This window comes from Heliangelus exortis, chromosome 3 (genome assembly GCF_036169615.1).
Source record: "Heliangelus exortis chromosome 3, bHelExo1.hap1, whole genome shotgun sequence".
NCBI classification, from domain to species: Eukaryota; Metazoa; Chordata; class Aves; order Apodiformes; family Trochilidae; genus Heliangelus; species Heliangelus exortis.
The window spans coordinates 60087801-60109873 of NC_092424.1; the positions used below are offsets into that span (position 1 = coordinate 60087801).

At 41.9% G+C, this 22073-nt stretch overlaps 1 protein-coding gene across 24 annotated transcripts in view; it reads left to right on the forward strand.

Moving 5' to 3' along the window:
* Positions 1 to 16300: 16300 nt before the first annotated feature.
* Positions 16301 to 22073, forward strand: part of EPB41L2 (erythrocyte membrane protein band 4.1 like 2) — a 108029-nt gene continuing 102256 nt past the window's right edge. For 20 of the 24 annotated variants that reach the window (XM_071740927.1, XM_071740938.1, XM_071740922.1 and 17 more), the window contains exon 1: positions 16301 to 16385. The gene's annotated coding sequence lies outside the window, so the exon portion shown is untranslated. Of the gene's footprint in view, positions 16459 to 17092; positions 17207 to 21361; positions 21436 to 22073 lie in introns of those variants that run through there. The other 4 variants (XM_071740923.1, XM_071740924.1, XM_071740925.1 and 1 more) reach the window with 4 other exon arrangements.

The window sequence follows — 22073 nt, forward strand, 5'->3', positions numbered from 1 at the left end:
ATAGAGGAGAAAGAAAAGTAATTCTTCTGCAGAGGGAAAAGCAGGCTCAGCTCCATTACTGTCTCTTCTTCAGGTTAGCCACGAACTACACTCTTCTGTGTAGGGCAGGCATCACAGATGACAAAAGAGAACCTGAGATTACTGCATCAGGGAAGGAGATTTCAGGCCCTAAAGACACAGATCTGTACCTAACAAGACTCTATTAATTGTGTTGATCAGTGAAATATTTGTTTCCTTATTAATGGCTACCAAACTTTTCTTACACAAGCACAGTTGAAAGCCCGCTAGCTCAGGATTCTGTGGCGATGAAAAGAAACTGCTTTATTTTCATTATGAGGTAACAATAAAACCACTATATAAAGAAGAAATAACTTCCTAAACAGCTTGAAGGAAACAGGCAGAAAGGCCTCATTTTTTTTCTGCTTCTCTCTTTACCGGATACAGAGCTCCCAATACCCTGGAGCATAACACCTATGAAAGAGTGGAATCTGATAGCCCATTTTTAAAAAACACCTTTATCTGCACTTCTGCAAAGAAAACGGAAAAAAAAATTAGAAAGCTTCAGGCTGCGCTTTGGCAGGGGAAACCTAGGTGTTCACAGGACAGAATTCACCACAGTTTTTCTCTCTAAACTGTTTTTCTTTTCTTCATTCTGACTTTTGAATCTGCCCTGATGCCCTCATCTGACACAGCAACTACATCAGGGAGAGAGAAAACAGGATAGGCTTTCACTTTTGTCTGGCAGCACAAGCTTGCATTCTGTGCTTTGGAGGTTTTCAGAGGCTCTTTATTCCATGTAATGTTCCTGGAGTGGAGAAGCGTATCTTTTGTTCTTCTTTATAAAGGGATATTTTTATACACAAAGATATACAGTACACTGAATTACAAGAGTTTTTATGTATTGGGTTGTGAGGCTTTGACACAGAAATTTCTGATGATTCTTTAATTCCGCCTTATCCAAAGCATTTAACTTCAAAACCTTTAAAGCGTAGATGAATCAAAGCCTTCAGAATCCATCCAACACATCAACTAATTGTAGTGACATCAAAACCAGAATGAGACTCTTAATTTGAACAGATTTCACTCTTAGCATGCTAAACATGCAGCCGGCGTATATGTGCTAAGCTGTATTATCTCAGTATACATATGTATGGCTTTATACACTTGCAAGTAATTAAAATGAGGGAGGACAGACAGATATTTTCTCTGCAAATAGAAAAAATTCTTTTCTATTTGATCACATCTCTTGTTGTTTTACAAACAGCTTCCACATTTTTGCTGCAAAACACTCTATGACCAAAGTGCTGAAGCCTCTGTAGGTCTTCTGATTCCTTTAATATAGTTTCCATATTAGATAGCCAGATGGTGGAGACTGATAATACTCTGGACTAATCACTTCAGAAATCTAGAGTGGTGCTTTGAGATTTAGGCCCACAGCTACTGCCATCACTCTTTTGATGGGAAGCCACAGATATTATTCCAACCAATTGAGTGTTTTTGAATATATCAACACTGAACAACTTATCTAAACAGGAAAAGGACTGATAAATACCATTCAGTGCTAACAAACAGAGGGTTTTGTCCAAAGGAAATAATTGCTTTTACAATGATCGAAGAGCAACATGACATTATGCAGTAGTATTTATATACATCTGAAAAATATTTGTGACTTTTTATAGCCATCACAAACAAGAGAGATGTGAATTGATAAGTTACTTTACAAAGGAAAAAAGAAAAAAAAAAAAACTAGGAAGCAGAAATTATATCAATGAGTTCTTGAGAGCTTGATTTTTAATTCCATACCAGTATTCTACTCTGCTAATTTGAAGTTTTTTCTCAGTCTGGCAAATTAATCAGCAGAAACCATTTTCCTAGAGAAATATCCATTTACATAGAGGAATAATATTTTGTTTTGTGTTTATACCTTCAAAGTACTTGGCTTACTTTCTGAAGAATGCGTTGTTAATATGTGAGATGCATTTTGTAGGAATGAAATGTCAGATGCACCCATTCCTGAGGTTACTGATTTTTTTCATATGCTGTATTGCTGTGTTTTGCTGACATAAAAAAGGGAAAATATTTCTCTGTGAATTTTACTTTTATTGTTGAGACTCCAGAGTGGGCTCAACTCCAGGCTGGCAACCAGAGGCTCTGGAAAAAGAGACTGAGGCAGCACTAATCAGCACTCAAATATGATAAGCAAGCAGACGAAACATGTAAACAAGTCTTATGCTGAGTGCTTCGTTTGGTAGCACCAATTGTAATTTCAGTAGAGGAACAAACAACCCACTTCATCCTATCTGGGTTATTAATTGTAGAACCTTTTAAACAGTAAAGAGAAAACACAAAATAATGTAAGTAGAAAGGTTTGTAATCCGCTCCACAGAACTGGGCTGCTCTAGCAGCATCGGGGTTTTACTCCATCCTAGGGTAAAATGTGCATCTTCATTGGTCTAATATTTGTACAGCATTGTACTGTTACAAAGATGGTGGCCATCATAGAATCTACCCATTCAGCATTATTTTTTTCAGCACTACTGAGCAAATATTTGCTCAGCGTTTCTGCAGATCAGACTGTTTAATACCTGAGAACAGACAAAAAATATAGTCATCATTTAAGAAACAATAATATATCTCCTTAATGTGTGTTTTCCCTCTTATTATGCTTAGTAAAAATAAATTTATTTGAACGCAACTATTAAATTACTGATTTTAAATATACATTTTTTCTCCTGTTCTAAATCCCTTACTCTGCATTATTGCATGTATCACTGTAGATGTGTCAGTTACATTACCATGCAATGTGGTATTTCATAATGTTGCCCAGTCAGCCTGAAGCCAGAAAGCCTGATTTTAACCTTGAATGACTTCATGGAGTTATTCTTAATGAATGCTAATATAATAAAACCAAACACTGCCTCCTAAATTGTATAAAACCAGCCCTCAGCAGATACTACTTTTACAGCGTGCAGTTGTGAAATACACACGAGATATAAGCAAAGCATTAAGGAACGTCTTTAAAATGAGGATGGTGCAGGCACAGGGAGAGGAAGAACATATAAACAAGTGGAGGAAAAGAACAGATGCATGCTGTTTAGACACACAGGCAACTCGCCCAAGGGAAGTTTGGATTATTGAGCTAACATGGCAAAGATACGTGGTCTGTTCACATGTAATCATAAGAGGTTTTGTGCATATTGTGTAAAGAGTGTTCCCGCTACTTCTCTAAAGAAGTATGTGATTTCTCTACTGTATCCCAGTGATATATACAGTCAATTTACAGTTCAGTTAGCCTAGTGTTTCCTCACTAGGCTAAATAAATGCTGTATATAGTACAAAGTTCAATATAGTTGCAAGCTACAGCAGCCTCTTCTCTTCGAGACAAAAAAAATCCCAACCCAATTCAGTAAGGCTGACACCCTCTAGTAGGTGTTCCTGGTTTTACTTCCAGAGATACAGCATTCCTGTAATAAACCTTTACATTTTTCAGTGTGGAGAAAATGAGTTCAGTGCTGTCATTACTCTGTGCAGGTGGTCCTGGATATACTTTTTATTTGTGAGTCCAGCTTCCCATAACAGTTGTGCACCAGGAAAAAAAAAAACAACTGACAAATTGTGGAAGGGAGAAGAAATAGACAGGTAACATCTCCAGATACTCTGCTGAAAGTAGTGCAGAATTTCACAGACCACAGAATTCATTTGACTTCACTCTCCTGCCTTCACAGCAGCTACAATCCCAGTAAGAAAATAAAATAGCCAAAGAGGAAACTTACAGTTTCATCCACATTAGGAGAAAAGAAAGACTTTTTCTTCTTTTAATTCTGCTCACAAGAAAAAAAAGCAAAAGTAGTATGGCAAGCCAACAGTGTACCTAGAGAAATAATTTACTGAATATGAATAGCAGCAACTTGTCCACAGTGAAATAAGTATTAGAGCTGAAGATTGTATTGCAATAGTTAGAAGTTCACTGTCACAAAACTTACTCTTCTATGTGGCTCACACTTGCACCTTCTCATCAGTATCAGAATCTTTCCTACTCTTTGTCCCTGCCACATTTTTTAACTCTGCAGAAGCTTTAATGAAGAGTAGGGATTGCACAAAGGTTGTTGGCAGCAAGTCAAACAGAAAAAGGAAGAGAGAGCGGAGGCTACCGATGATATAGGTGATGCTGAGTGAGGTATAAGTTTTAAAAGGAAAAGTGTTTCTTGCAGGCTGCCCTGGCAGGACCCTGGAGAAGTGGACGGACATGACTTTACACAGCAATTCCAGCTACAGTAAGCTATAGTATTTTCTCCTCTTAAAGAACAATTTAATAGGATTTGTAATGTAAGTGTTTGCGAGGTATGCAGAACTGTTTGTGTGAGTCTCCATGTGCTGTTAGCAGACTCTTAGGGAGGCATTTTCCTTGCATGGTCACCCCCTGTCATTCCACAGCACACCATTACTGCTCTGGGTCTTGCACTTGACACCCCATTGCTTGGCTCCAGCCTTTTGTCATGAACAAGAGAAAACAGTTCAGTGCTGCTATTCTTCAAGGGGCCCACAGGTGTATTTTTGCATTTATGATGGTAGTTTCCCCTAGCAGCTATGCAGAGGAAGACTGTGGACTGATGGAGTGGAAGGGGAAGGAAGAGGGACCACCAGCACCCTGGATGCTGGGTGCCTTGCACAGTAACACCAGAAGAAGCCTGAGGAGCCTGGCAAAGCACTATCCCAATTCTCCTGATCTTGCCTACAGCATCTTGCCCTCTTGGCTCACCATGGAAAAGTGGAGGAAAAGAGATAATGTGATGGCAATGAGTAGGGAAGAGATGAAATAAACCCTGAGATTAAAGGAATTCTGTATGTCCTCTAAATTACTTCTCCTTTTCACTCAGTCAGGACCACTTTTCAGCAGAGCCATGCTTGCCAGAGGGCTGCTAGTAGACTTTACAAAAAAAAAGGGTGAGTGAAGCCTGCAGGAGTGGGGAGCCTAAGACTGTCAGGCTTCCTGCAGGACATGGGCTTAGCGATCCTTTTTTGAGAGAGACAGAATGAGTAATGCTGCTAGGCTGGAAGCCAAGCCACCAGAAAAGTTGTGGAGTAAAGGAGCATCCAGGCAAAGACCCTGAAAACCCCTGCCTCTTGACAGATTTGTGAGAGGCTGCTGTTGTGTAAAGGAATGGCTGAATGTGATGAGACATATTTAAGCCCCCTTTGCAAGGCTGTGAAAAACTGTTATGCTATAAGGTGAGCATATAGTATGCTGTATAAAGCTTTATCATAAAGTAAGCATAACATTATTTATACATCTTTTCTTATACCTGTACCAAACAAGGTTGACAGTAGGTGAGATGACAGGCCAAGTCTTGACAGGACTTTCAATAGGGTCTGCAAGCAGTGCATAAATATATGATGCAGCAGAACGTCACTAATCCACAATAATGCAGGGAAGCCCCCGTGCAGATTAGTGGGGTTTGTGGATTATGGGCTGGGAGGGCATCCGAGGAGAAGTCATCCACATCTCATTCCAGACTCCCTTCCCTCTCAGGAGCACGGTGTGTCCCTGGAGGGAGGTGCGAGGTGCAGCGCTCTCCTGCTCAGCTCCAGAGGGTGCTGCAAGCAACCCTGGTGCTGCAATACCTCTTCTTTTTCAAAAGCTGCGGCAGGCTTAGTCGGAACAGAAAATTGAATGCCTGATGTTCCTTGAATCAGTTTAAGCACTTAGCACACACCTGCTGTGCAGACACATTGAATCAGTTTAAAGGGAGGTTACTTTGTGCCTATGGAATTGGCAGGAAACTCTCACTTGCTCTGAGCACAGCTTGGATGGATATACACTGAGAGGGGGGTAGTGGGGGGGTGGTGTGAGTCAGACCTTGAATGCAAAAGCTGGTTTCTGAGGCTTTCCGGGAAAAACAGTGGTAGACAAGTATGTTGTGCTATTAGTCTTTGATTTTATGTGTATATAAATGGCTATTTCCACTCACTTTAAAGGACAGCAACGTTAATTTAAAACCGCATATGGGACAACCGTGTTTCTTGCTTAATGATAACAACCAGTCACAAAAAAGTATAACAATGAAGGATTTTTTTACTGGCATATAACTGAAATACTGTTATATATTACATGGATAATAATCAGAGTTAGTATCACAATAAAATATCAACACAGTGACAATTTTGATCAAACATTTTGTACATACATGCAATAATAAATAATTTTAAATTTAATAACTGGACCAAATTTTGATATTTTTTATTTCTTCCTTTCAAGAAAAAAATATCCATATTATAAAAAAAAAAAAAAAAAAAAAAAAAAAAAAAAAAAAAAAAAAAGAGTGTGAAGCTCTTGACTGCAGATCAGGTAAATTAAATTATCTGAAAATCAGGATAATAATTATTTTTGATACAAGATATCACAGATGTCTTGGGGAGGTCATGTCTATACATGGGATGTCTTTCTAATGCTAAAAAATGACCTGAAGCAAACACTTGAGAAAAATGATTTTGAAGAGATTAGCTCTTCTTGATGCACATTTTCCCCTGAGCACTCTGTAGGCTCAAACAATGAGTCTGTGCTTTTTGAGTTTATTGACCTTTGTGAATATAGTACTTGAAAACTGGTAACACATTTCTTTGAAAATCAGTGCCAGTTGGGAAGCTGTTTGTATCCACAGCTGTTTTTTTCTTGAGTGTGCTTAATGAAATAATACTCATCTAAGGGAAACTGTGAACTGTAATTTAATAGAAATGAAAATTCCCTTCTTCCTAGGGAAAGCAAAATGTAAAAGAAATGGATCTTTTATCTGAATCTCTCTCATATGTACATGCTATTGTAATTCATCATAGACCAATACAACCTCTAAGAGTCAATTCTGATCTTTCCATGAGAAAATGAAACACTGTAAATATAACGTTACAGGCAAATGCTCCTATAGTAGTAGGAAACTCCCAGCAAGCTTATTTGTTTCTTCAACTCGTTTTTTAAGCTCTCAAGAATAAAACAGTTGATTCACACTGCTGGGCCATATTACAGTGTAAAATACAAAATTCAGGATAAAAATCAAAGCACATTGTTGTCAAGAGAGGCTGTTTTCTTAGTGAAGTGAGGAAGCCAGAATTTGACCTTTGTTTCTCTTAGCACCATTTAAGTCTTACGTAGAATAGTGAGAATTAGAGACATCAACATAAGTACCAATTTTTCTTTAAAATAGATTTTTCTGCAGCACAAATAGCCTTTTTCAAGGAATTTCATGTAAAGGTGTCTAAGCCTAACTGGCTGCATGGGAAATCTCTTGTAAGCAGAACTAGTTTATGGCTTTGCAAACAGACAAAAATATGAACTGTGTACCTAAAGGTCTGCAGGATTGAGGTCTTAGCAACCTTGGGTCAATCAATAGAAACATTAGACCACAGTTATAGGGTAACTTGTCAATAGCCAGGTTCCCCGGGTCAGCTGTGGTTGTAATATAGATGGGGCCCCAGAAGCTATTCAAAGAAAACATTGCAAAAGCTCCTTGCCATTTAATTATTGCATTAACACCATTATCAACCACATAATCGATGCTGTGACTGACAACTTTGCAAATCAGATTAGCTTTCTGTCTGTGTATGAGAGTAACGTGGCTAGGAATGGAAAATTGTGAGCCCCAATTTATGGCAGATGAACCACAGTCAAAGATATAAACCAGAAAAGCACTGCTGTTGCAGGCTGGTTGTAACAAATAAAACCCAGGATTAATTAAAGTCAACTCTGTGATTTTATTCACAACTTGCATCCCATCGCTCCAGTGCTGCTCGCATACAGTGAGGGGAAGTTCCCACCCAATTACATCATAGTTTGTCTTTGGCTACAGCCAGCTACATATTTTTAAAGAGGTCCTGTTTGTTCCATAACTGAACTCTTCACCTTTTGATTATATGTTTTGTTGGGGGGAGTTAAAGGGAAAAGGTCTGCTAGTAAATTTACTTGAACTTGGCGTTCACAGGCTCAGACTTGGGTGGGCTGCATTCCCTCCTCCGGTTACACCCTACCTGAAATCCTGGTATGTTAAATCACTTCACTAGTTCAGCCTTAATGATTGGGACATACCCTGGGAAGCAAGTTCATAGATACTGGAAATCTGTGCTTACAAAAACAAACATAATTGCAGAAAAATATGTGGATAAACTAAGAGAGGGACACTGGGACTATACTGAGAAGAAAACAGTTATTTGGAAGAAAAAAATATCTCGTAATCGTGATGAAGTGCCACAAAATACTCACTACATGCTAAACTTCCAGTGACACAGTTTTATGAATAAAAATAAACCCCCTGCTAGTCAGGAAACTTTATTTTCTCGTACTAATTTTTCCCATATTAACACCAACCTGAATGTTCCTTTCTCCTTCAGCTGCTACAAACGCATCCCCTACTAATTATATTTTATTTGCGCTGTGAAGGGTTTACACCAACATCACACAAGAGCACAGGCACATCATGAGGGCTAGGAGCTGGGTTTTCACACAAGTACTGGTGCAAGAAAAAGAGATTTCCATAAATGTCTGGATCTTCATAGCAGTGGAGTGACCTATTGATAAGCTCCAACTATTGGAGAAGTTTCATGACACGATTAAGTGAAGTGGATTTATTATTACACTTACAGACACACAACTTCTTTGTGTTTTCCGTGGCAGCAATCTCCAAGATAGGATCAGCAGATAGTTTTCTAATGATCTGTATGTAATCGATCGTATGCTAGTGCTGTTTCCTTGCTTACAGATACTTGGAGGAGTAGCCAGGAAAAGAAAAGTCAGGAATCTTTTTTAAGCCCTTGGAATGGGACAGAAATAAGCATCTTAACTGCCTCTTGCATGCACTGTCCTCACAGAGAAAGTGAAGGCCAGAACCACAGCTGGAACAGTTAGGAATGACTAAATAGTTTTTAATGTTACTTTTCCATTTGAGCAGTTGCTGTGGTTGTCCCTGTTTGCTTCACAAATGAAATGGGAGGTGACCCACACCAGCAGTATCCTGTCACCCTCACTACAGCCTGGGAAAGCCTGCTTTAGAGGATCTGCAGCACATACTCCAGAGAAGAAAAGCAGAGTGGATGCTGGATACATTTTTTCTTTTAAAAAAGTTTTAGTTTTCAGGCAACAGGCAAGTGGTGTCAAATTTGTGGGGTTTTGTATTTACAGTTTTAACTTTTTGCCACTGGAAAGTTTGAAAATTTAGCAGGAAAATAAAGTCAGAAACATTTCAGAAAGCAACAGGCAAAAGTAAAGAAACATTCTGTTCCAAGCTCTTCCAGGAGTGTCACTTTATTTTGATGCATATTCTCACTGTCTTTGGAGTAATAAGGCCAAAACTCCCAGGCAGAGTTGTGGGATTAACATGTAATTCATTTAATTAACCAATGTCATCTTCTCTCATTGTGTGATCTATCACACTGCAATATGCTCTTTCCAAAGCATTCTTAGTGAATGGTTTGGCTTCCAACCATAGGACACTGTGATACAAGAACCTCTTTAAAGAATCCTGTTGAGCCTGTTCCAACAAGGTGTTAAGTGATTTATATGGAATTATAATCAGCCTCAGTTTCTTTGAATTTATCTGAGTGGTAAATTTGCCCATACCTTGGCCTCAGGTTCTTAGCTGAATGATTCTAGGAATACGTATGAGACATACTTTGCTGATGACATAAATATCAATTTTTTCAGAGGATAATGGGACCAGGGTGGGACCATAGCCTATTTAGCACAACTCTCATGGAACTCCAATACAAATAAAAAACATCCTCCCAGCCTACATTTTTTCCAGGACTATTTACCAGCCCCATGAAAATATCGTCCAAATGTGATAATTATTCACAGTTTTTGTCAGCCAAGTGAAAACCCTCTCACACAATCGCATCCACTCACTCTTAAATAGCAAAAATGAAAGTCAAACCAAGAAAATCTTTACCCTCTGGAGGACAACAGATCAATATGATCAGCATTTGTCCACAGGCATTTTACAGCAACAATTCTTAAAGCAGAAGTAGAAATCAGAGCTTGTACAGGCACACTGGAATTTCCTGATGAGGCAACAGCACCTGTGCACATCCCTGCACAAAGAACATGTAGGCTACTTCCTTGAATTTATAGGATGCGTCTCCACAAGTTAAAGAACTATTACTATTACCACTATTATTAATGCACGTGCATCCATTTTATCTAATCCTTTCCACAATAACATTAATATTGTAGGCAGACAGCATTTTCCTCCATTCCTCCCTTCTATTTTCAGCTTTTTCTACGTTGCACAACATAGCCAGCTGGTTTGATTTCTTTGCAAAGTGTTCATTCTCTCATCCCCAATGTTTTTCACGTTATGCCTTACACCTAAATGTTGCAGCTAGTGGGTATGTGCCAAATATATCCATCACAGCTTTTGGCTTGATGAAGGCAAGCTCTCTCCAACCAGAGTCCAGAAGCTTTCATCAGTACTTAATAAATTAGATTTGGAATCATTTTAGAGAGATGTTAACAAAGACATGAGCTGAAAATTACCAGCTTTACTATTGAAATCCCAGATATACAGCAATTGTGTTTTTGCTAAGTAACAAAAGACAAGCATCCTTTGTTTTTCTTAAAATTGCTTTTTCCCCTGCAGTCTCCACTGGTTTGTCTGGTGAAGCTGTAAAATAGCTAAATGATTTTCTTTCTTAATGGCTTTCATTCTCTGTTACTACACAATAATGTTTCAACTACATTTCTTACGGCATAACTGATTTCAAACCCTGGCTGGCCTGCCAGGTTGGATCTTTCCATCTGTTGTGGATATTTGCTCTACAAACAAAATCTAGGTCTTCACCGACACTTGCCACTTACACATGCCAGTATTTGTTATCTGCTTCACTACCCAGGCTCTAGCAGTGCCAAGCAGAGAATACAGGCTTTTCACATCAGCAGTCACTTTGAACTCCGAGTTGTTTTTAGCTGTTCAGGGGAATTTATGTTATACCATTGATTTTGACATTTAGCAACACTACAGAATCAAAGGGGGAATGTAAAGATAAAAGACACATATCACGAGCATCAATTTAATAACCAACATGGTATATTTCCTGTGGGATACTCTCCCGCCTGCCCCTTACCTCCAGTTGAATAAAGAGTTCAAATTCACTGTGTTTACCTTGTATCACATTCTGCTCATCTTCCAGACAGTTTGTTATTTTGTGTTTTGCCTTTAACAGTCCCAGCTCTACAATTTCTGTTTCTATGAAAGACACAAAGGCCCTCAAGGTTAGCCTTTTTCTTCCAGAGATAAAAGCAAGGTTCTTTTCTTTAATGTTATTGTCTGACAGCCAACATCTCCTACCGCAGAGGCGACATGTCCTAACTTGAGGACAATCCCCAGCAGTAACCAGGAAGAATCCAAGCGGTTCAGAAGGTGCACTCACAAGAAAGACCAGTATTGTCTGTAAAATTGGAATCTGAGTAATTCCAAAACTCCACAATTAAATTTATCATCTTATAATCAGCATATAAGAACCCGTCATTGCTGCATTTGTCCCCTCTGATAGCATCACAGCTGGGGTGTGAGAAAACTCATGCCTTCACTCTGCAGCCATACAGCTTGTCTCTTGTCTCAGGTTGTGTCTGATGTGCCAGAATCCGAGGTCAGAGGGAATCCACTGCACTCTTTCACTGCCAGGTCTGCAAAGCAGAATCACCCATTACAATGCAGCCAACTGGAAGGGGCATTCCCTGATCAGCAATCAAATGCAGTAGCAGCATCCACAACTGATGCCAAAGAGTACCTTTCACATGACTTCATGCATGCATATTAATTGTTTAACCCTGAGAGGCTGAGTACAAATCGTATTAGTGGGCACATGAAATCCCATGTGATGATTGATTGAAGTTGTCTTGATTGAAAATGAAGGTTTATCACATTAAAATTTTATGTACAATACACTTTGTTTCCTAATGCACGTTTTAATGCTGTAGCATGTTTTCTATTAATTGTGGAATATATTTTCACACGCTTTTTCAATGCCTTGGAACCTTGCTAGATGCAGACATGCCAGCAGACAGACCTCTGAAAAAAAAAAGAATTTCCTTTCTAAAGCAGCCTTCTAGAAGCTTATTCCCATCTAGAAGACAAATTAAAAGATACACTCTTTCAGGACCAGTTTTGAATCTGCTCAGGATTTTATGAATTAAAAAACCATAACGGTGCTGCTGAATAACTGAAGTTAAAGTAACTAAGAATTAATATTTAGAGAAGAGTATTTAGAACAAGAGTATTTAGATTATTGTTGTGATAATAGATTATGTAGTTTTATTGTGTTTACTTTAGCCATTTGTTGGAACTTTTTTCATTTGTTTCTTCTTCAAAAACCTCTATAATAAATATATTTTTGCATACAAGAAGGCAACATGAATATTTTTCCTTATGCCTTGTTTTTGACATCAAATAGCTTACAATTGGAAATGAGTATTTTCCCTCTCATTCATTCTCTCTTGTAACAGACACTGCTGACAGCTGTGCCACAAGGCTAATGTGGAGTCTTTGTAGGGTGGACATTATAAGAGGGGAGTTGCATTAGTGTTCTCTAGGTAAAGCCAAGAGGCCTACACTACAGATGTATATAAGCTGCAGCAGCTCCAATATGGGGTTTAAAATTTGCTGTGCTTACATTCAGCTGTATTGCTGCAGGATTTTTTTTTGTGTGTGTGTGTGTGTTAAAGAGTGCTTTGGTTGGATCAGCAATTCCAAGAAACTTTGCATATTAAGTGCAACAACAGATTGCTAACTGTTCTTACCACTGTGGCACCTACACAAAATTTAGATATAAACTCAGGAAAGTGGAGAGAGGGTGGAGGAGAACATTTAAAACTAGATTACTGGCATTTCTCTAGTGCTAGTGCAGCAGCAGTACATCTCCTAAAAATTAGCAGACTATGAAAATCACCATCTGACATGCTGCAGACAGAACGCCCCAGAATTCATTTGGCTCCCCAGATGTTTCATTACTCTGATTATGAATCCATCTACTCCTTTGGCCATGCATGTCCTGCAATAAAAGTTAAGGAAAAGCATACTCCAAAAATGGTGTAACATTTTATATTTTGGTAAAGCATAGCCTTTTAAACCAATGAAACTGCTATTCTCTTTTCCAAAATTGTACATCAGAGCAGAAGGAAAGTCTGTCATAAGGCAGCAGATTTTTTTAGAAACAAACAGCCTAAAACCAATGTAGGGAGAAACATCAGTTTAAATAAACCTCCCTGAGGCACACTGCTGTCTGGGGTTCTCAGCAGAGGTGTCTTAACTCTGAGGAAAGGAGTAAAAAGACACAGGTCTGAGGCGGTTTCTTTTAAAATCTTTCTGAATTTTGTAATCTAGGGGAATTTCACTTCAGGCATTTCCACTGGGTCTAGGAACATTGGGAACCTTATTGAAGACAAGCTGGTTGCAGGAACAGCTGGCTTTAGTACCGTGCCAGTGAAACTTGCCAAGGCCAATGGTATTGAATATTGGCAGCCAAACAAGTGCTAGCAATAAGAAAAAGCAGCTTTAATGGTGCAAACTCAGGTAGCTTCAGAAAGCTTTGGAGACCAAGTGTCTCCCATTGTGTCTGCAAACTAAGCCTTTAAAAGTAGTAGTTACTGTTTTTAACAAGGGATGTAAAGCTGCTGTGTTATTTTCTTGAGGAACTGGAGCATATTCTGCTGTTCTTACCTCACACTTAGAGATGTTGAAGCACCTGAGGAATGATCCATGGAAGATCACACATAAAGCTTTAGAGACAGCTCTGCATATAAAAAGCATCTACAGGTAAAATCCTAACCCTGTTGCTATTGTAATAGTAGCATCTGCTATATCAAAGAAAGAACCACAATGCCTGGTTTTCCTGGAGAAGTAAAATGATACTCCATCTCCTCTTTGAAAGACTTGAAGGCTCTTTTAATGTTTTTTAATGTGGAGCACGAGATACTGAAAATACTTCATTAGCTTTACTTCAATTATACATTACATTGAATAAAACATGAAGATTACAACATCAAGCAATATAGCTAGCAAGAATTAAAACTGCTTGTGCACAAGCATTGTAATTCTGTCTTTAATTATTGGTGCATAAGCTTGTTCAGTGGCTGCAGAAAGAACAATGCTGAATTAAGCACAGATATCTAATACTGCTTGTTCTCCATTCATTGCCGACTCATTGCTTCTCTGTGTGCTTATATTAATTTCCTTTAACTGCACTCCCATGAGCTGCAGGGTTGGTTTTAGTTCTGAAGGACCAAGATAAAAGAAAAAGTATTCATCCATGTCTAACAGGACTCCATTTCTAGATCTTACATATTATGAAATACCTAGAATATTTAGGGTGTATTATTGCCTATTGACTTCATTTTGAGTAATAACCTACTCTAAATGACACCCCAGCATCTTAAGATTGGCATTATGAGAACATATCTTTCAGTCTTTTCACAAGATTAGATTCAAGAGATGTGGCACATGTCATCACAGAAACTTCCTCAAAACTTAGTATCTTACACTTTCTTTAGAGTTCTGTAAAGAACGCTTCAATAGCTTTAGACACGATCCTGCTCTCCCACCACCACCACCCCCATTCTAATTTTCCTAGAGATGACACAGGGATTACACAGAAAATATCTTATTTTACTGCACAGCTGTGCTCCAAAGTAGAAAAATCTATTCTGTACCCTAAAAAAAGGCATGACTTGATGTACATGTGAGGGGAGAAATCTGTAGCTAACTGTAGATTATAATGCACAAAAGGGATAAATTGAAGTTGCATGAGCAACATATATTGAGCTGGATTTTGCAAATTCAGCATAACTGCATGTAATGTAAATAATTTTCTTAATAAGAAGAAGATCAAAGCTAAAAGAGGCCTTGCTTTCTTAGCCAGACATTTGATTTGTTGGTTTTTGTTTTTTTACACCTGTTAGCACCGTTTCTCTGCCAACTTTTTCTTTCCTTCTTGCACACATACGCAAAAATTGCAGGCCAGATCATCACCTCCTGATCCAAGATTTGACACACCTTTCAGATGCCAGAAGAAAAGTTATGAAGAGAATGTGAGAAAGAACTAGTAGATGGTTTAAAAGAGAGCCCAAAGGGTTAGGGGAAGAGTTGCCCTCAGGTGGGGAAGATGCCAAGGGCAGAGTACCCACAGGCACCGTGGGGCCTGCAGCTTGCTCAGCACAGCAGCTACCCTTGCACTCCATCAGGATTTTTATATCCAGGCCTTCCAGCAGTCCGCATCCACAAAGGCATCTGAAAGATCTTCACCAAAGCAGAGGACAACCCCTATCAAAACTGCAGACTAGAAAATTCAGGCTGTAAGGAGGTCTCCGGTCCAACCTCCTGCTCGCAGCAGAGCAAGCAGCGTGGTCAGTGCAGGTTCCTTCGGGCTGTGTCCACTCGGGTGTGAAACCCCCTCGGAGGCACTCACCCTCCAGCCCGCCTTGCCTCAGCACTAAAAAGCTCTTCCTCTGCCTGAACCTCTCATTTCAGCTCACACCCCTCGTCCCTCAGCCTCCCACCACTGCAGAGCCCGGCTGCATCTTCTCGGCCACCTCCCCAGGGGTGTTGGGGGCTGCTCTTATCCCCCCCATCTCTTCTCCAAGCTGAACCAGACCCGTCCCTCGGCTACCCAGTACAGGAGGGGTGCTCCGGCCCGGCCACCTCGGAGCCCCCCGCTGGGCTCGCTTGGGGTGTTTGTGTCCGAGAGCCCGGCCGGAGGCTGCATCTACGAGGGGGCTGCGGAGTGCTGGGCTAACAGGGGTCACCGCCTCCCTTCAGCCGCCGCCGCCGCCGCCTTCCTTCGCCTCCGCCGAGAGCGCATTTCGCGTAACATCGGTGTCTGCGTGGAGACACCGCTGCGACAGCCGCTGCGGGCACAGCCGCATCCCACCGCCCGCAAGGACGACGCCGTGCCCGGAGAGCCGACGAGGAGCGAGGGTCCTGGCTCGCCAGCCGGGCACCCATCCCTCCGGTCGCCGAAGCCCCCGCGGCCACTTGGCTCCCGCGAAGCCCCCGCACCCATGACGGGCAGCGGCACTTGGAGGTGGCCCAGCGCGGGGGGGCGGGGCGAAGCTACCGCTGTAACGATTGACGGCGGCTCCAGCCAATGGCGACGGGGCGTGGCCGTGCGGTGAGGGCGGGGGCGGAGCAGGCAGCCGGCGGGCCGGCGCCGGGGCAGCCGCGCTGGGGCGGAGACGGGGGCGGGGCTTGGAGGATGCCGGGGCGCGGATTGGTCGGGGGCGGGGCCGGGGGGCGCGGATTGGTCGGGGGGCGTGGCCAGCGGGGTTTTCTCCCGGGCTGGGCTGACGGCTGTGGTTGGGGAACTTCAATTTCGTATGTGAGCGCGAGCGGCGGCGACCGTTTGGGCGTCAGGTACCGCTGGGGAGCGGGTCGCGGCGGGCGGCGGGGGGAGCCCGGGTCGGGCGAGGCCTCTCCGGCGGCGATGGTGAGCGTCGTGAGGCGGGGAAGAGGGCGCCGGGCAGCCGCAGCCTTGCGGGAGGGGCTGCTGTGAGCCGAGGGGCCGCGTTGCCCCGCATCCGTCGACGTTTTCCCCTGCTCCGTCCGCCGCGGGATGCGGGGGCCGCGGGCGGGGCCGGGCTGTGCGCTTGTCCTACGCGCAGAGCTACTGCCTCTCCGCCCCAGCGCTCTGCCGGGCGGGGGCGGGGAGGAGGGAGGTGGGTCGGGGGCTGTCAGAACCGGGACCCGCCGTGGGAGGAGCGGGGACAGCAGGGGGCGGCAGCGGCCCCGAGGAAGCGTGTCCGTAGCGGCGGCAGCGGCGGGGGACGTTCGCTCCCCGTCACAGCCCCTTCGTGCAGGCTTTCGCTTATCTTCGGGCAGGAGCGTGTCTCCGAGGGGCATGATTCCTCCCTTTCCTCCTTCGCCGGAGGTTCGGGCGCTGGTTCTAGCTAGGCGAGCCGTGCGGAGTTCCTCCTCGCCGCTCGCTTTCAAATCTCCCTCGCAGGGCTGCCGCCGCGGGCAGTGCCCGCAGCCTCCGGCCCTGTGGCCGTCACCGCCCCGTCAGGGGACGGCGCCTCAGGGCGTCCGGGCCGGGGCTGGACCGACGTCCGTCCAGCCGTCTGCACCGCGTTCGGGTCTCTTGCGTCTTTTCTGACGTTGAGACAAGAAAAGGAGGGGTATTTTCCCCCAAAAGATCTGTCCCGGCTTCTGTTGGTCATTCCTATCGCACCCGTCGTGTGAATACTGCGCGAAGAGTTTGGTTTTTTTTTATTTGTTTCCTCCCGGAGCACCACTCCTCATTCTGATAACTTCATCTGTTTGCATCTTGAGCTGTTTCTTTCAGCTCTAGGTAAGCAGCTGCAGAAAAATGAGCTAAATACGACCCTGTACAGAAGTTGCTTATCAGTAATTAGGGCTTAAAACTGAGGAAGACTGGGCATTCCTAATTTCCTCTCTCTTCAGGATTAAAATAATAGTCATGGTAGAGTCCTATTGTATGTTCCTTATTTGCTCTTTTTAGAAGCAGTCTACCTTTCAAGATGCGATGACCTGCCCTCTGCGTCAACACTGTGCACCGGGGTCTTTAAAAAAATCGAGATGTTATTTATAAATTTAAGTCCAAAGCTCTTTTCCTATTATTGTTCTTTGTAAGGCTTTGATTACAGTACTGTGAAGTCTGAATACTCTCAAAAGAGCTGTTAAGACCGTGGTAACACTTCTAGCATTTTTCCTCAGGTGAAGATTCTACTGAGTTGAAGTTAATCCCTTTTGATGTTAATAGTATTGTTCATGCATGTGTATGGCTAAAATGGACTTAAAGGAGGTTATGAGTGATCGTTGATTGACATAAAGGGAGTTGATTTGAGGGTTTGTCATCTTAATAGTTATGATTTCCTGAAACAGCTTTTGAAATAAATCACTGCCAGGGAACAAGTAATAGCCAGCTAGGGAGTAAACTTAAGGTAAAGTGCTTTGATACCAGTAACAACTAGCAGACAGTTCAGTTAGATTTTTTTTTTTCTTCTTGTAAAGCTGTTTGAGACCTGTTTTTAATTAAAAACATGTAATTTATAGCTTTTTCATTGACATATAGCTATTTGCTTAGCTTTACTGCCTCATTTTCCAGTCTGTTAGCATAGGTGAAAGGGATCTACTACTGAAATGCAACAAGCACATAGTTGTGAAAAACTTAGCCTTCAGCAAATTCTCATAAACTTGCTTATTTCCAGACCTGGAGAGTCTGAAGTGACAAAGTACTTCTTTAATAGGAACTATGTAAAAAATCGACACGTATCCTTCGGTGCAATACTTCCAAGTTTAAAATAGCATATACATTCGGTCCGTAAGCTACAGAACCAAGCAGTAACAGAACAGATCCAATTTAGAACCAGTTTAGTGGCATCTTGGGTTTGCCCCTGTACTCAGCGCTGGTGAGGCCACACCTTAAGTCCTGTGTCCAGTTCTGGGCCCCTCAGTTCAGGAAGGATATCGAGGTCCTGGAGCAGGTCCAAAGGAGGGCAACTGGGCTGGTGAAGGGACTCGAGCACAGATCCTATGAGGAGAGGCTGAGGGAGCTGGGGCTGTTCAGCCTGGAGAAGAGGAGGCTCAGAGGAGACCTCATCACTCTCTACAACTCCCTGAAAGGAGGGTGTAGCCAGGGAGGGGTTGGTCTCTTTTCCCAGGCAACTCTCAGCAAGACAAGAAGCACGGTCTCAAGTTGTGCCAGGGGAGGTTTAGGTTGGACATTAGAAAGAATTTCTTTACAGAGAGGGTGATCAGACATTGGAATGGGCTGCCCCGGGAAGTGGTGGATTCTCCATCCCTGGAGATCTTTAAAAAGAGACTGGGTGTGGCACTCAGTGCCATGGTCTGGTAACTGCAGCGACAGTGGATCAAGGGTTGGACTTGATCTCTGAGGTCCCTTCCAACCCAGCCAATTCTATGATTCTATGAGATGGCAATGGCCATGAAAAGGTATTGAGCTGAAGCTTTGTGCTTCAGCTGCTGCTCTCCTCCCAAGAAGTTTCAGTTTCTGCTTGCCATGCTCTTTTTTATCTTGTGTTTAGCTCTATGGTGGGAAGTTAAGCTGCATTCTCTTACTCAAATTGCAGTGTTCTGCTGATTTTGATTCAGTTTGGGCTTGGAATATGACCTTCCGTTCCATGTTTCCAGGGTTATGGATCTCCAAAGTTTATATCAACAGCTTGTACCCCTGCCAGATGAGCTTGCATTGTAACAATGTCATTTAGGATGGTCTAGAAAAGACTTTAAAAAATGCACATGTTCTGTGTGCACATGTGTTGAAAGTGCAGAATAGGGAGAGTTCAGCCTTCTTAATAATAGTCAGGGCCATGTGGAATAGACCTCCAGGCTTCATTCCTTTGGAAATGTACCTTTTGTTCCACTTCTAACTTGATAAGTCTCCAGCAACTGCAGGTAATTCATATGAAATTTCAAAATTGGTTACTAAGGAGCAACTAAAGGCAGCTCCATGAAACCAGTGTTACCTATTGATGTCTGTTAATGGGGTTGCAGTGACATAACTGTGCACTGAATAGCTCATTTAGTGAGGGTAACCTGAAGAATAATTGTATTACTTACTGTATTCATTCTGGTCTTAATTATTTAGTGAGTGTGGATATAGGCAAAATGGGAATTTTTCATGTAACCAACTCCTGAGTCATACATTTAAGACTGAGGAATGTGGGGCATATGTGGAGAGTGGGAGTGTGTTCTGTGAAGTACAGACAAGGAGGTATAGTGGGTTGCAGTTAATAATAATTAGAACGTAGGTTCTTTTAAAGTCATTAAAATAGTGAAAGTAGGTATACAAACATAAAATATATGACAAGATAATAAAATCTCTGTAGCTGGTGCTCATGGGATTCTTTTTTGAATTATGAGTTCACTTTTGACATTAAACTTCAGAAAGTTGGTGGTAATAACCTGAAAGAATTTAAAGTTACAAGAACTGGGAAGCATGTTTCAGTACAAAAGATTGGTCTATTTAAGTATTAAAAAGGGAGGGAAGAAAGTAAAATGGTGATATATATATACCTGTATTGTGGATGACAACATAAGAGCAGCAATCAAAGGACCCAGTGGCAGGATTTAAAGAGCCCAAATGGTTTGTTTTAAATTATGTCTGTAGTCTGCAGCATTTCTCTAATTATTGAAAAAGTAGAAGTTTTCTACATCATAGTGCACCATGTGTAAATTTCTGTAGGGTAAAAATTGCTGTATAATGTATTTGCATTATATATCTTGCCCCTGTACTCAGCGCTGGTGAGGCCACACCTCGAGTCCTGTGTCCAGTTTTGGGCCCCTCAGTTCAGGAAGGATATCAAGGTCCTGGAGCAGGTCCAAAGGAGGGCAACCAGGCTGGTGAAAGGACACGAGCACAGATCCTATGAGGAGAGGCTGAGGAAGCTGGGGCTGTTCAGCCTGGAGAAGAGGAGGCTCAGGGGAGACCTCATCACTCTCTACAACTCCCTGAAAGGAGGCTGTAGCCAGGGGGGGGTTGGTCTCTTTTCCCAGGCAACTCTCAGCAAGACAAGAGGGCACGGTCTCAAGTTGTGCCAGGGGAGGTTTAGGTTGGACATTAGAAAGAATTTCTTTACCGAGAGGGTGATCAAGCATTGGAATGGGCTGCCCCGGGAAGTGGTGGATTCTCCATCCCTGGAGATCTTTAAAAAGAGACTGGATGTGGCACTCAGTGCCATGGTCTGGTAACTGCAGCGACAGTGGATCAAGGGTTGGACTTGATGATCTCTGAGGTCCCTTCCAACCCAGCCAGTTCTATTCTATGATTCTATGATTTTTAAAGCAAGATCGAATTCTTTCCTGGGAAAGAGGAATTCAAGTGGTGCTTCCATTCTGGAACTGATCTTAAGCCAGGGGGGAGTAAGAAAAGGGCAGGTGGGGTTTCCTCCTAATTGCAGGCAAAATTAACCCAAGAAAGCAGTGTTGGAAGACTGTTCACTTAATACACAATGGCTGGACACAAGAAAGGGGATGGCAGCAAGAAAAGAGGATGTGGGAGTGTGTGACTGTGTTATAGCCTGGGTTATACAAGAGGTCAAGCTACATTGTAAGAGGTTATTTCTGGCCTTCTGAATTGAAAGAAAAGATTCCTCTTGACTTTAGGAGTGTTAGATTTAAAATAAACTGCTGCCAAACTTCTGATTCTTTTTTTTTTTTTTTTTTTTAAAGATGTAAAATTAAGGTGTAAATTAAATGATTGTGCATTTTTCCCTTCTTATTGGAAGTGTTCACATTTTAAAAAGATATTTTTCACTTAAGCACAGTTCAGTTTCACTTACCTGGTTTTCTGATTCACTTGCAGGGATAATTTTGGGTGTAATTTGACTACAAATTTAACTGTCTTATAGGTAAAGAAGATATTATCCAGTTGTCATAGTTGATAGCATTCTACTAACCTTCAAGACTTGTACTGGAGTTAAAGGTAACTTGTGATTTATTTTTCTTTACTATCACATTTTTGTTGTTGATGTTACAACACTGGCAAACAATGTAGATTTGTAACATACAGGAAATAAATTAACAATATAGTAAATATTTTGACTTTTAGCAAATCTTAAATTCTTAATTTAAAGCCTTGTGATATAAAATCTTCTGTGAAGGCAATTTTACTAGTGACATTTCCTCCATTGACTTCACCTGAACTTTGAGTGCTTTGTAAAGATCTACAGACTAAGTGAAGGCCTAATTGACACAATATTGATTAATTACTATTGGGTGATCCAAAAATAGCCATTCTGTTTGGCTAGTGAAATGAGAAAAGTATGTTCTGTGTATGGTATAAGATTATAGACTTGGATGCTGTACGAGTGGCACAGCTCAGCAAGAATATGTGCTTGTTTATTTTAACAGACTTGGGCAGAAAAAAAGGTTTGTTTCCATTGCAGTACTGTCTGATGTTTTAGTGACACTATGCAAACACTGCATTACAGCAGCTCTGTGAGGGCTGCTACCTGCCCAGCAAGCTGTATAGACATTGCTGACAAAAATGCTGAATAGCACTGTTGAATTTCAGTTTAAAGCACATGGCTCAGTTTCTCCATTTTATATTCTTTATGTAGT